This window comes from Acomys minous (assembly GCF_964271855.1).
Source record: "Acomys minous genome assembly, chromosome: 16".
Classification (NCBI taxonomy): domain Eukaryota; kingdom Metazoa; phylum Chordata; class Mammalia; order Rodentia; family Muridae; genus Acomys; species Acomys minous.
The window spans coordinates 11,629,506-11,643,744 of record NC_140498.1 but is presented as its reverse complement, the minus strand read 5'-3'; positions in this window follow the sequence as shown (position 1 = coordinate 11,643,744).

Sequence of the window (14,239 nt, the reverse complement as noted above, 5' to 3'; positions counted from 1 at the left end):
CTCGGGCAGCCCCCAAGGGCACAGGGCATCTCTCCGCTGCCCTCACGAGGCAGCCCCTGTGTGTGTGTGTGTGTGTGTGTGCTGTGTGTGTGTGTGTGCTGTGTGTGTGTGTGTGCTGTATGTGTGCTGTGTGTGTGTGCTGTGTGTGTATTGTGTGTGTGTGTGCTGTGTGTGTGTGTGCTGTGTGTGTGTGTGTGCTGTGTGCTGTGTGTGTATGTGTGCTGTGTGTGTGTGTGTGTGCTGTGTGCTGTGTGTGTGTGTGCTGTGTGTGTGCGTGCTGTGTGTGCGTGCTGTGTGTGTGTGTGCTGTGTGTGTGTGTGTGTGCTGTGTGCTGTATGTGTATGTGTGTGCTGTATGTGTGTGTGTGTGTGCTATGTGTGTGTGTGTGCTGTGTGTGTATGTGTGCTGTGTGTGTGGTGCTGTGTGTGTGTGCTATGTGTGTGTGCTGTGTGTGTGTGCTGTGTGTGTGTGCTATGTGTGTGTGCTGTGTGTGTGTGCTGTGTGTGTGTGCTGTGTGTGTGTGTGCTGTGTGTGTGTGTGTGTGCTGTGTGTGTGTGCTGTGTGCTGTGTGTGTGTGTGCTGTATGTGTGTGCTGTATGTGTGCTGTGTGTGTGTGTGCTGTGTGTGTGTGCTGTGTGTGCTGTGTGTGTGCGTGTGTGCTGTGTGTGTGTGTGTGCTGTGTGCTGTGTGTGTGTGTGCTGTGTGTGTGCATGCTGTGTGTGCTGTGTGTGTGCTGTGTGTGTGTGCTGTGTGTGTGCGTGCTGTGTGTGCGTGCTGTGTGTGTGTGTGCTGTGTGTGTGTGTGTGCTGTGTGCTGTATGTGTATGTGTGTGCTGTATGTGTGTGTGCACTGTGTGCTGTGTGTGTGTGTGTGCTGTATGTGTGTACTGTGTGTGTGTGCTGTGTGTGTGTGTGCTGTGTGTGCTGTGTGCTGTGTGTGTGGTGCTGTGTGTGTGTGTGCTGTGTGCTGTGTGTGTGCTGTGTGTGTGTGTGCTGTGTGTGTGTGCTGTGTGTGTGTACTGTGTGTGTGTGCTGTGTGTGTGTGCTATGTGTGTGTGTGTGCTGTGTGTGCGTGCTGTGTGTGTGTGTGCTGTGTGTGTGTGTGTGCTGTGTGCTGTATGTGTATGTGTGTGCTGTATGTGTGTGTGCGCTGTGTGCTGTGTGTGTGTGTGTGCTGTGTGCTGTATTGTGCTGTGTGTGTGTGCTGTGTGTGTGCTGTATGTGTGTGTGTGCTGTGTGTGTGTGTGCTATGTGCTGTGTGTGTGTGCTGTGTGTGTGTGTGTGCTGTGTGCTGTATGTGTATGTGTGTGCTGTGTGCTGTGTGTGTGTGCTGTGTGCTGTATGTGTGCTGTGTGTGTGCTGTGTGTGTGTGTGCTGTGTGTGTGTGTGTGCTGTGTGTATGTGTGTGCTGTGTGTGTGTGTGCTGTGTGTGTGTGCTGTATGTGTGTGTGTGTGCTATGTGTGTGTGCTGTGTGTGTGTGCTGTATGTGTGCTGTGTGTGTGTGCTGTGTGTGTGCTGTGTGTGTGTGTGTGCTGTGTATGTGTGTGTGTGCTGTGTGTATGTGTGTGCTGTGTGCTGTGTGTGTGCTGTGTGTGTGTGTGTGCTGTGTGTGTGTGTGCTGTGTGTGTGTGTGCTGTGTGTGTGTGCTGTGTGTGTGTGCTGTGTGTGTGTGTGTGCTGTGTGCTGTATGTGTGTGTGCTGTGTGCTGTGTGTGTGTGTGCTGTGTGTGTGTGTGTGCTGTGTGTGTGTGTGCTGTGTGTGTGTGTGCTGTGTGTGTGTGTGCTGTGTGTGAATGTGTGCTGTGTGTGTGTGTGCTGTGTGTGAATGTGTGCTGTGTGTGTGTGTGCTGTGTGTGTGTGCTGTGTGTATAGGCCATCACATGGTATTCTTGCCAGATGAGTGCTGTGGAGAATCAGATTTTTGGATGGTGAGACTGACGATCCACAGGTCAAGGGACCCTGCCTTGCTTGGAGTTGCACAGTGAGTTGCCAGTGGGTCTGTTGGGCCATGGAGTCTTCCCACTGCCTGCTCTGCATTTGAGTCTGGATGTCTCATTCAGGGCCACCCTGCCTTCCTTCTATTCTGTTACTCTGTGCACTCCATTCAATCAAGAGTAGCCAAGGTAGGGCAGCTCTGCCGTGTGAATTTCCTTTTCCCATCCTGCACACTCAAGGGAAAAGGTCAAAGATGAGACAGGGGCTGGCCCAGCTGGCCTTTAAAAAAATTAAATTTAAAAATACCCTTTTAGTTACACATGTGAGTGAGTGTGTGTGTGTGTGTGTGTGTACATCATACACAAACAAAATTGGAAGTTATAGCCAGGCACGATGGTGCATGCTTTTAATCCCAGCACTCGGGAGACAGAGGCAGGTGGATCTCTGTGAGTTCGAGGCCAGCCTGGTCTACAAAGCAAGTCCAGGACAGCCAGGGCTACACAGAGAAACCCTGTCTCAAAAAAACTAAACCCCGGCCCCCCAAAATTGGAAGTTAGTAGCATCAGGCACAGCTGAATCCAGCTCTCTGGCCCCATGTATCTTTCTCTGGCTGAGCTTTATGCCCAGACCAGCTTGCCTGCCCTGTGTAGTCTTCACATCACCAGGCTTACCTCTTATCACCCCAGGGCCAACCCAAAGCAAGTGAGGAAGTGAGGAAGTCCAGACCTAAGGCATGCCAGACAGGACCACTGAGAAGTTTGTGAGCATCAGCAGCCACTTAGAGACAGTATACTGCAGTTTCTCTGTGCTGAACACTGTCACCTTTAAAACACGGGACTATGTTGGCCCTTACTATGTCCCAGGACACATCCTGAGCACTTCGCACGCACTGACTTGTGGAAAGCCTACAGCGGCTCCATCCCAGGAGACGGGAAGCTGAGTTGAAAGTGACACCATGAGCCAGGACTGCAGCCACACTGGCCCTTGCCTGCAGAGCTCAGGGAGGGCTACCTCTGACAAGTCAGGACATCTCCCAAAATTAGTTGGTGCAGAAGTTGACACAAGAGCCAACCTGCAGGAAGTTACAAGGTGAGCACTCCCCAGGACACATCATCGGCTGCCAGGAACTGTTGTGCCCTAAGGATTCCCTCTACAGGGAGGGGCCTTTGCAAAGTCACCTTCTAGGTGTGACCCTTCACATGCCTATCTGTAAAGCTAGAGACACAGCTGTTCTCACCTGCCCATCGCTGCTGGACATTTCTGGGCAGCATAGCCCCACAGAACGTTGAATGATGTCACCAACGCTAGCTCCACATAGCTTATGGGCCCTGAGAATGTGGCTAGAGTGAATAAACTTTTACATTTTATTGTTTTTAATTAATTGGAATAGAAATACCACCCTGTGGCTAATGGTGCCGTACGGAGGGCAGAGTTCAAGGGTCTAAATTAACACTTGATATTAACTTCAGTTGTACTGACTTTTTGTCTATTCCTACACCTCATTCCAGTTTTGAGCAGGCCCAGCCACTTTCGGCTCCTCTCTAAGAGAGTTCTAGAAGTTTCTAACCTCTCAGGAAGAGGTGGTCACCAGTTCGACTCCAGCCTTGCCAGAAGTGGCCACGTTCAGATGAGCCCTGGATACCTGTATGATTTGGGATAAAGGACGGACCCTGATAATGGCAGAGATTCCACTTGCCACAAGCCAATAGGCAAGATGGGAGGTTGTTTAGAGGAGGACGTCAAAAATAAGGAGGTTCTTGGCATGTCTGAGCTTTCCTCTACCTGGTCCCTACTTCTGTGCTCACAGCCCATGTACGTGCACACACAGTTAGCCTCTTCCGCAGCTGGCCCAGCGGCTCAGATCACAGCAGGATCTGGGCCACAGATCCTAACCACCTTCCTTTCCAGTACCTTTCCGGATGTCTACCACGCTCTGAATCCCCACCGGCCTGGAGGGATTAATGACCCACACCCACTCTACCTACTCACACTCCCCAGCTGTGGGAAGAGTCCAGGATAGTAGCCAAGAAATTCTAAAAGGCAGGCGTTCTTGTTTCTGACCTTCCCTGGCTGCTGAGAAAACTCAGCATTTGGTGTCTTACAACATGGAGATGCGTTTCTCTCACAATCATGAGGAGCAGAAGCGCGAGCCTGGTATCAAGGGGCATACATCAATGTGGTAGTGGGGCCTTGCTTCCGGCTAAGGGTCCCTGTTGACTCATCCTGGCCGTGACCAGCTTCTCCCTCCTACCCCGCTGCTCCTTGGCCATTGCTGCCTCGTTACCAATCCTGCTCCAGCTGCCACATGGCCTCCTGTGTGCCAGACTTCCTTCTGCCCCTCTCTCTCTACCACTCCCCTCCATCTCCCTGGATCAGTCTTTTTTATTATTTATTTTTTATTTACTCCACTAATACAAATGGTGCAGTCGGGTGTTCCGAATCTGGGGTGATCTCAAAGGCAGCACATTTGGAGCACAGTGGACGAGGCTCACGCCGAGGACACTGCCTTTGGGATAAGGGTGTCCCCTGCCAGGTAAGCATTCTGCTCTCCTTTTGAAGACAGTGTCTCGCTCTGTAGCCCACACTGTCCTTGAGTTCAATTCTGCCTCTGCCTCTATTGCTGTTGCCAGGGTGCTGGTGTTACACATCTGTGCCTCTGCACCTGGCTGCCTGTCTCTTACACAGACTCTTAGTCACGTCTTCAAAGACCCCTTTTTGCTGTGGGAGGAGAGATACCCAGGCTCAGGCGTGGCTGCCCCTGAGGTGTGTTTTAGGCCCTTGACAATGAACGAATGGCATAGGGTTGAGTCTAGCTCTTACATAGCCATCTTCCTAGGCTCTCTCTGTAGCTATGAGCAGTCAGGTAACCCAGTGGGGTGGATACAACAAAAGACCTCAGGGAGTCCATAACCCTGATACCTGGTTCACGAGCCTGTGGCCCCAGCCTTGTAAGCGCTCCCAGATTTATGAGGTTGCAGAGAGACAAGGGAGGGAGATGGGGGTCCGTTCTCCCCCTCCCCCATCACCCTTCTATTAGTTTTTTTCTGTCGATGTGACGAAACATGGTGACGAAGGCAATTTATAGAAGAAAGGGTTTGCTTGGGCTTACGGTTCAGGAAGGTTAGATTTCATGATTGCCAGAAATGACATAGCCGACAGAGCAGGAAGCTGAGAACATGTCTCTTGCACCCCGAGCAGGAAGCAGAGAGAGTGAACCGGGGATGGCACAAGGCTTTGAAACCTCAAAACCCACCCTCGGTGACATGCTTCCTCCAGCACGGCCACGCTTCCTAAGCCTTCCCAAACACCACCACCAACTGGAGGGGCAAGTGTTCAAATGCCTGAGACTTGGGGAACATCTCATTCAAACCAACAGACCTTCAAAACCTTCCCCTCCGGCTTCCCCCCCCCCCCCACTCCCCGCCAAAAAATACAGAGCTGTCAGAGTCCTCTGTGCAGCTTCCCTTTGAACAATTCCACCGGGCAGTCCTCATTAGCTCCATGCTAGGGCCAAGGTGTCTGCTCAGGTAGGTGGAGCGATACACCCCGTCACACGGCAATAGCTGGCAGGAGGGGAGCCTCTTGGGTTGACCCAAGCACTCCCATTCTTGGGGTCTTTGGCTATAAGCCCCACTGGAGGGAGTGTAGGGGGACGGAGAGATCCTGAGAGCTGACTGAACTGCTTATATCCCTTCTGGCTTCTAGAAGAAGACGCCTAGCCGTGGAATTGATCGGGTTCCCTCTCGCAGGTGCAGGACAAACTCCGGCACTCTGTGTGCCCAACCACAGCTGTCTAGCAGGGAGTGCCCTAGCTGAGTTCCACATTTACACTACCAATATTGATCAAGGGCTGCATCAACCCCCAACTTCTCTTTGTCTGCTTTCCTCCTATCTCCTCCCCACCCCCCCCCAAGGGATGGGGAAGGCGGGGAACCGGAACAGTTGAAGGCACCCACATTTCTAGGAACCTAGGAAAGTAGGAATGGGGTGGGGCCCTGAGTAGGAGCCTGAGGGGTGCGGGCCATTCTTGCTGCTAATGGTGGTTGGCTCTGAGCCAGCCTGGTTAGGCCCAGGCCGAATGGAGAAGGTTCCCAGCAGCCCCGGGCAAGAGCATCCAGAGAGACCTGCCAGCTGTATTGACCAGCAAGTGCCTCCCTGGGAACATCTGGGCCTCCAGCAGTTAGAGACCCTGGAGCTGCCTCATCCAGGCTCACTGCCAGTCACTAGGCTGAAAACCGGAGAGTTCCCTGGGCTGCTTTTCTCGTCACATGCAGGGAAATCCTATCCATTCAACTGTCCTAATACATTTGAAAGTTGACGGGTTTTTTTCCCCCTGAGGCAGTTCTCACCCCAGCCAGACCCGTTCTGTGCCTATCTGACTCAAAGCAGGGTCCACTTGGTTCTGCCTTGCCTGTCTTCCTAATCTCACCCTCGACCCATGTCTGTTGTCCCCACAGGAGTCAGGGAGCACCATGAAGGCCGGGGGTGGGGTGGGGGGGCTGGGGGTGGGGTGGGGGGAGGGTGGGGGAATGGGGGTGGGGGGAGCAAGCCAAGAGGGATATATTCTTCACTCAGCCCGAACTAGAACCCTCACTGGAGCCGCCCAAGCCTTTCCTGACCCTTTCTGTCCTTGTCGCTTCCCTTCTGCGGCTCCATAGACCCCTTACTGACCTCCCCCCCATGCACTCCTGTCCTGGGACCTCTTGTCCTCACAGACATGCTCTTCCCAGGGCTTATCTCCACCCCCACCCCCACCCCCACCCACTGCTTGTTCTCTGCCCGCCCCCCCCCCACCTCTGCATCTTCCAACAGATACAATCACCCATAGCTGTTCACTCATCTGTTTTGTCTGTCTCTCCCACTGCCGACTCCCATTAGAGTGTCAGCTCCCTGAAGGAATAGTGCTTTTTGCTCCGATTATTAGGCACCCAGTGCGCAATGTGCTTCAAACAAAGGTGGCCCAAGGACAGGCACGCAGCTAACCCATCCAAGCATCTGGCTCTGGCGCTCACCTCCCCACAGTACGACCCCAGCCTCTGGGGCACAACATAGCACCAGTACAAGTATGTGCAGCCACCTCATCCACACCCGACCAGCTGCCCTTCTAGCCAGCTTATCACAGACGGCTTTCCTGATGAGGATCAATAGAAAACCTTTTATCTCCTTCCCTGGTGGCGGCTCAGACTCAGGTCGGAAGCATAGCCAGCTCCTGTTACTATGGTGACCCTCCTGGTCCTCACTGCCTCCCTCCCATCCTTCCTCCCATCCTTTCTCCTCCCCACTTCCCAGATCCCTGCCCCTGCTCCCTTCTCTCTCCATCCTGCAGCCCCAGTGCCAGCGATGGAGCCTATTCACAGCTGATGTGTGGATTGGAGGCTGGGAAGGAGCTGCTGGGGGCTGCTGGGGGCTGCTGGGGGCTGCTGGGGGCTGCTGGGGTCCGAACCTGACCTTGCTACCACTCAGAGTTGGTCAAACAGCTCCAGTGCTCAGTTCCAGCTCTGATGTATTTTGTCACTCCTCACTTGGGTAATGATCTGTCCCTGCTTCTGTGCAGATAATAGTATCCTCTTAGGGAATTGCTCTGAGCATCCTGGAAGCATGAACTGTAAAGTGCAGAAGCCTACAACCAGCCTGTGGTCCAGCCGAGGAGGCATTAGCCTCTGTTGATAAGCTTCATGCATAGTGCTGCCTACGGGTAGAGGACTGTGGAGGTGAGGAGCACAGTGACAGACCCACTCTTCACCATCTCAGGCATGGCTCGCCAGCCTCCCTTCCTCCCTTGGTCCTTGGGAGAATGTAAATTGGGGGCAAGATGGGGGACCAGACGCTCTGGAACTCCACGGGGGCTCCCCAGCTATGGCCTCCAGCTTGCAAGTTGTGAACAGCTTACCCTTGAGTGAGGGTGGCCTCTCTCCTCCACCCCATCTGGGATACTTTTCTTCCTGCCTGGAAGCTATGTCCACAGTTAGCCCGAGCAAATCCTCATAGGGTGGCTCCTGACAAGATGCTGGGGGCTCTGAGGCAGATAGCCAGTTAGAACGTCAGTCTAGCCCCTTTGATAGAGACTGCCTGCTTGTCTCAGCCCTGTGAGTGTTCCTACAGTCAGCAAAAAGCCTCCGCATGTGTGGCTGAATAGTGTTTGCGGGCTCAAGAGACTGTCATGGCTTTTGCAAGTGCAATCCCTAAATACAGTTCTATGCTCTTAGAAGAAAGAGGCCTATAGGGAGGAGAGATGAACAGGAGGGGAAAAAAAAGATAAGCATGCTGACAGAAGCTGGAGGTCATGGGGATGGGCGGGGGCGGGGGGGGGGGGGGAAGGAGCAGAAGCTGAGGACACTGGGCAGTAAGACAGAGGTTTTCAGATGCTAGAAATGTAGAGGGAATCTGCCATCTGCCATTTGGCCTGACTCTCAGACCCTAGAACTGAAAGAGGATAAATGAATGCTATTTCAAGTTGCAGAGAGTGGGATAACTGTAGCCCCAGGAAGCTAAGTCCTACCTAGATCTTCCCCTTCAGGGATATAGGACCAGCAGAGAGAGGGTCCCCTCCCCAGCATAAGACAACATGACACCTAGAGTAGTCAGTGAGAGCCCAGTGGCGCACGCCTTTAATCCCAGCACTTGGGAGGCAGAGGCAGGTGGATCTCTGTGAGTTCAAAGCCAGCCTGGACTACAGTAAGAGTTCCAGGACAGCCAGAGCTGTTACACAAAGAAACCCTATCTCAAAAAAACAAAAACAAAAACAGAAAAGGGACCAGCAGCTTGGTGTGGAGAAGGGTTTTCTGGAACTCTTCGATCTTACTGCTGGAGCCTCCTGAGTGCCGAGATGACAGGAATGGACCACCGTGGACCAGCAAATGGTGTTTTTTGAAATTAAATTTCCAAGGCTTGAGGAAGACTGCGTTCCTGCCCTCATGAGATCCGCAGCCTAGAGAGACAGTCTCGTGAAGAATGGGGACCAGAAGAGACATGGCCGGATGCACCGCTAGCAAGCCAGGCCTGATTTCACCAGAGGAGGTCAGGGAGGGGGGCCTCCTGGAGGAAGCCACTCAGGAGTTAAACCTGAGAGGAAGGATGGGAGAAGCCAGACAGAGCTACACGGGAAAGGCACCTGTGACACAATGAACCAGGTGCAGGAACACTCAGGATAGAGGAGAGGCCTTTGAAAGGCTGGGGAAGCGGGGGGGTGGGGGGGGGCAGCTTCTATAGGGATGGACCCAGAAAAGGGTGTATGTGGAGCCAGACCATCCTTGAGGACCGTGTGTGTGTGTGTGTGTGTGTGTGTGTGTGTGTGTGTGTGTGTGTGTGTGTGTGTTAATCGGAGAAGAAATGCGCTGGAATGAGAGGATGAGAACCATGGAAGAGATCGGTTCTACAGGCTACAGTTAGAGGGCAAAGAGTGACATCAAATCCTCCCCCAAAGTATTTCAGAGCATCCTGGACATGGTAGCAACTTCCTGTCAAAAGGGAGAGGAATGGGTTCCCCCGTGTCAATGGCCACAAGGAATGCTGGTGCCGACACTTGGCACTTGGGGTGAGAGAAGACTTGGTGGTAGAGGCTTGCAGGCCGTAAGGCCCCACTTTATTCTCAGCACGGCTAAGTAAATAAATAACAAAATAGAAGGTATAGCACTTGCTACCACACAGCAGGGATGCATGGAGCACAAATAGGCTCACTCAGGCTCAGTGTTTTCTCTAGAATTAGCCTGGGTGGCAAACAGTGAGTGGAGCTGGGCCACTGGTCACCTGAATGCTGGAAAAGAAGGCCCGAGAGGCTATTAGTCAGCAAATGAAAATTTGTGATGGTTTCTGCTAAACCTCGCTGTAACTCACAAAGGAAAGAAGACGCATGTTTTGGGGTGTGTGTGTGTGTGTGTGTGTGTGTGTGTGTGTGTGTGTGTGTGTGTGACTGAATCTCACTTTGTTGCTCAGGCTGGCCGGGAACTCACTAGGTAGACCAGACTGGCCTTGAACTTGTATTGACCCTCTTGTCTTGGTCTTGGTCGCACTGGAGTTATACAGGTGTGCAACTATATACCCTGCTAACCCCTCTACCTAAAAGGAACTGCGGCTGTAGCGTATATCCTCAGGACTGTGCTTAGCTGGTCGGAGCTGAGAGCATAGAGAACCTCGGTGAGATAGACTATGACCAGGAGCTGGCAATCTGGGAGGTTTTACTTCTGGATCTAACAGGAGTAGCTGCAAGATGAGCAAGGGATCTTTTGCTGGGCCTCCTTGGCTATCATAAACGTCTCGTAATCCACAGATTGGGGCGTGTCTGACATTCCTCGGTTCTAACAACCAAGCTGGTCTAACACGCGAGTCATTGCCAACCAGTTCCAGGATCTCTGTCTTTCCAGGCAGTTCCAGTCCCATTACTGGCTCCCATCAACTGGAGGTCATACTCTCTCCTGAGATACCCTGTGGCTCTCTGTAAATAGCCCTGACCATGGGAAGAATCTTCTTCCTAGGGTTAAAGCCTGCTTCAAGTCCTGCTGCCTTGTGAAGCCACGGTCTGGCCATGAGTTACTGCTACACAAGGCCAGGGCAGCCCATCATACCCTTAGCTATTATTTATATATTTATGTTTGTGGTGCTTAGGCAGAACCTAGGAGCTCATATGTTGTGTAACTTGTTTACCTCTGAGCTATACCCCAACCCTACCAAATACAGCTTACATAAATAAAACAACACATCCCATGTACCCACAACTATCTGTAACTCTGGTTCCAGGGGATCCAACGCTTTCTTCCGCATCATCCAAGGGCACCAGGCTCACATGTGGTCCACAAACATACACGCAGGCAAAAAACCTTTACACATAAATTTACTTATTTATTTATTTATTTTTGAGACAAGTTTCTCAGTGTAATCCAGGCTGTCCTGTAACTTGTTCTGTAGACCAGGCTAGCCTCAAATTCAGAGATTAGCTTGCCTCTGACTCCTGAGTGCTGGAATTAAAGGGGTGTACCACCGCCACCTGGCTTAAACCTATTTTTTAAATTATAATTTTTAAAAAAGTTAAAAAGAATAGGCCAGACATGGTAGTGCATGTCTATAATTCCAGCACTTGGGGAAGCAGAGGCAAGTGTATCTCTGTGAGTTCGAGGCCAGCCTGGTCTACAAAGCAAGTCCAGGACAACCAGGACTACACAGAGAAACCCTATTTGGAAAAAAAAAACTACAATAATTAAACAAAAGAATAGACTAGCCGGACGTGGTGGCGCACACCTGTAATCCCAGCACTCGGGAGGCAGAGGCAGGCAGATTGCTGTGAGTTTGAGGCCAGCCTGGTCTACAAAGTGAGTCAACAACAGCCAAGGCTACACAGAGAAACCTTGTCTTGAAAATAAATAAATAAATAAATAATAGACTACAGAGAATTAACAACAACAACAAAAAAGGTGAAGATGCCAGGGCCAGAAAGATGGCTCAGTTGGTAAAGTCCTTGCCACACAAGCACAAGAACCTGAGTTTGTATCTCCAGCACTCAAATAAAAACTTGTGTGGCAGAGCACTCTTGTAAGTCAAGCACTGGGGCATGGAGGCAAGCGTATTCCTGGTGCTTGAAGGCCAGCCAGTCTAGCCAATCAGGACACTCTGGGTTCAGTGAAACACACACACACACACACACACACACACACACAAAAGAAGGGACGGGGCTGGGGAGATAGCTCAGTGGCTAATAGTGTATATTGCTCTTCTAGATGACCCTATTTTCATTTCCAAACCCATTTAAGGCAGCTCATAGCCTCCTACAATTCCAGCTCTAGGGGGATCAGATGCCTACACACACACACACACACACACACACACACACACACACACACACACTTTTTTCTTTTTTTTTATGTTTTTTGAGACAGGGTCTCTCTGTGTAGCTTTGGTTGTCCTGGACTCACTTTGTAGACCAGGCTGGCCTCGAACTCACAGCGGTCCGTCTGCCTCTGCCTCCCGAGTACTGGAATTACAGGTGTGCACCACCACGCCTGGCTCACACACTTAATTTAAAAATAAATATTTATCAAAAATAAGATGAAGGTTGATAGATACTCGACGTCAACTCCTAGCCTCCACATATACACATATAAACTTGCACAGACCTATATACACATATATGACATACACAAACACACGTGTGTAAAGGATTGACCTGCCTAACTGAAAGTCCAGCTTTTCTACTGAGTTTCTCTCCAGAGTTTCTACTCGAAGTCAGTCTGTCTGTCTGTCTGTCTGTCTGTCTGTCTTCAGAATCTTGGACCAGGGCTTTGACTCAGTTGATAGAGGGCTTGCCTAACACAGCAAGCCCCTGGATTAAATCTCCAATACTGTATAAAAACAGGCATGGAGATGCACACATGTAATTCCAGCATTTAAGAGATAGAGCTAAGAGAACACAACCAAATGGCACACTGGAGCAACACGGAAAGACCCTGTCTCAAAAACTAAAGGTAAAGAGAAATATATAAATACAGGCTGGAGAAATGGCTCAGTAATTAAGAGTACTAGCCGCTCTTCCAAAGGACCCAGGTTCAGTTTCCAAAACCTATATGGTAGCTTATAACCACCTGTAACTTGAACACCCTCCTCTGGCTTCCCACCGGCATTGCGTGCACATGGTCGCAGACATAACTTCAGGAAAACACCACACACAGAAAATAAATAAAATTGAAAAAAAAATGTACAAATGCATAAATAGATGAGAACTGAGTAAGTGAGATAATTGATGGATGGATAGCTGAGTGGGTCGACAGATAAATAAGTAGGTGGATGGATGAGTAACAGATAAGTCGGTGGGTGGGTGGGTCAATGGATGGACTGGTAGATGGTTGAACAGATGTGAAGATGGATGGGTGGGTGGATAGATTAGTCAATGGATGGGTGAATGGATGGATGGATGGATGGATGGATGGGTGGGTGGGTGGGTGGATGGATGGATGGGTGGGTGGGTGGATGAATGGATGGATGGATGGGTGGGTGGATGGGTGGATGGATGGATGGATGGGTGGATGGATGGATGGATGGATGGGTGGATGGTTGGATGGATGGGTGGATGGGTGGATGGATGGGGCATGGATGGATGGATGGATGGATGGATGGATGGAAGGATGGATGGGTGGATGGGTGGATGGATGGATGGATGGGTGGGTGGATGGATGGATGGGTGAATGGATGGATGGATGGATGGATGGATGGGTGGATGGGTGGATGGATGGAGGATCTTAGTGATGCTTGTCTGGCCTGATTCCCCAATCCTGGATCCCTAAACAGCATCCCTGAAACTGGACCCAAACACCCATTCCCTGTGGTGCTCACACTGCCTAGAGCAACCTTTTAGATCTTCATCCTTTTTTTCTGCCGGAGATCAGAGGCCTTGCAGGAAGCCAAAGGGTCTTTCCTTGCTCAGCTCCCCAATCACTGCCTCTCCCCAGAAATGGGCACTGCTTTTCTTTTTACTGCTCGGGGACTCTGACAAAACACAACTTAGGGAAGAAAGGGACTTGTTCAACTTACAGATGCCTGGCGCTGTGGGGGACAAAGTCAAGGCCGGACCTGGATGCGGCTGTCACAGCCACAGACAAGAGCGGGGGAGAAATAAAGCAAGTGCATATGTGCTGGCTGGTGTTCAGTTAGCTTTCCTCTCTCTCAGACAGCCCAGGACCTCAAGCTGGAAGAGTGGGTGTGTCCATAAAGGATAGTTCCTCCAGCTGGACTTCGTGGGTCGTGAGCAGATATGGCTGCTGGTACAGGGCTCAAGAGGTATTTAAATCCTTTTAGCTTGAGATGACAGAGGTCTCCCGGAGCACTGGGGAGGTGCTGGAGCCGAGCTGTGGGCAGATGGTAGGGGTGGGGCAAGGACTCTCCCCTCAAAGCTTCTTGGAGGCTGTGTATACAGAGACAGTGGGTTCCTGCCCACTCCTCAGAGCCAATCTTCTTTGCAAAACAGATATTGAGAATGAAATTCACTGCACATAGTAGGTGCCACATTGCACTCCATCAGGGCTTCCAAGAGTAGCCTGGAGTCTTCATGTAGAAGCTTGTGTCCCCAGGAGAACACAAGGGGACTATGTGTGTGTGTGTGTGTGTGTGTGTGTGTGTGTGTGTGTGAGAGAGAGAGAGAGAGAGAGAGAGAGAGAGAGAGAGAGAGAGAGAGAGAGAATCACTACTCTAGATCCAATTGTGACCTGGACAAGCCCTTTTCCCTGCTCACTCCCAGTGTCCTCCTGTGAATAAGGAAAGGCTTACCTAATGAGGTGCTGGTGGTGGGTAGCCTTGGCTATCAAGTGTGGCCTTGTGGGGCTGGA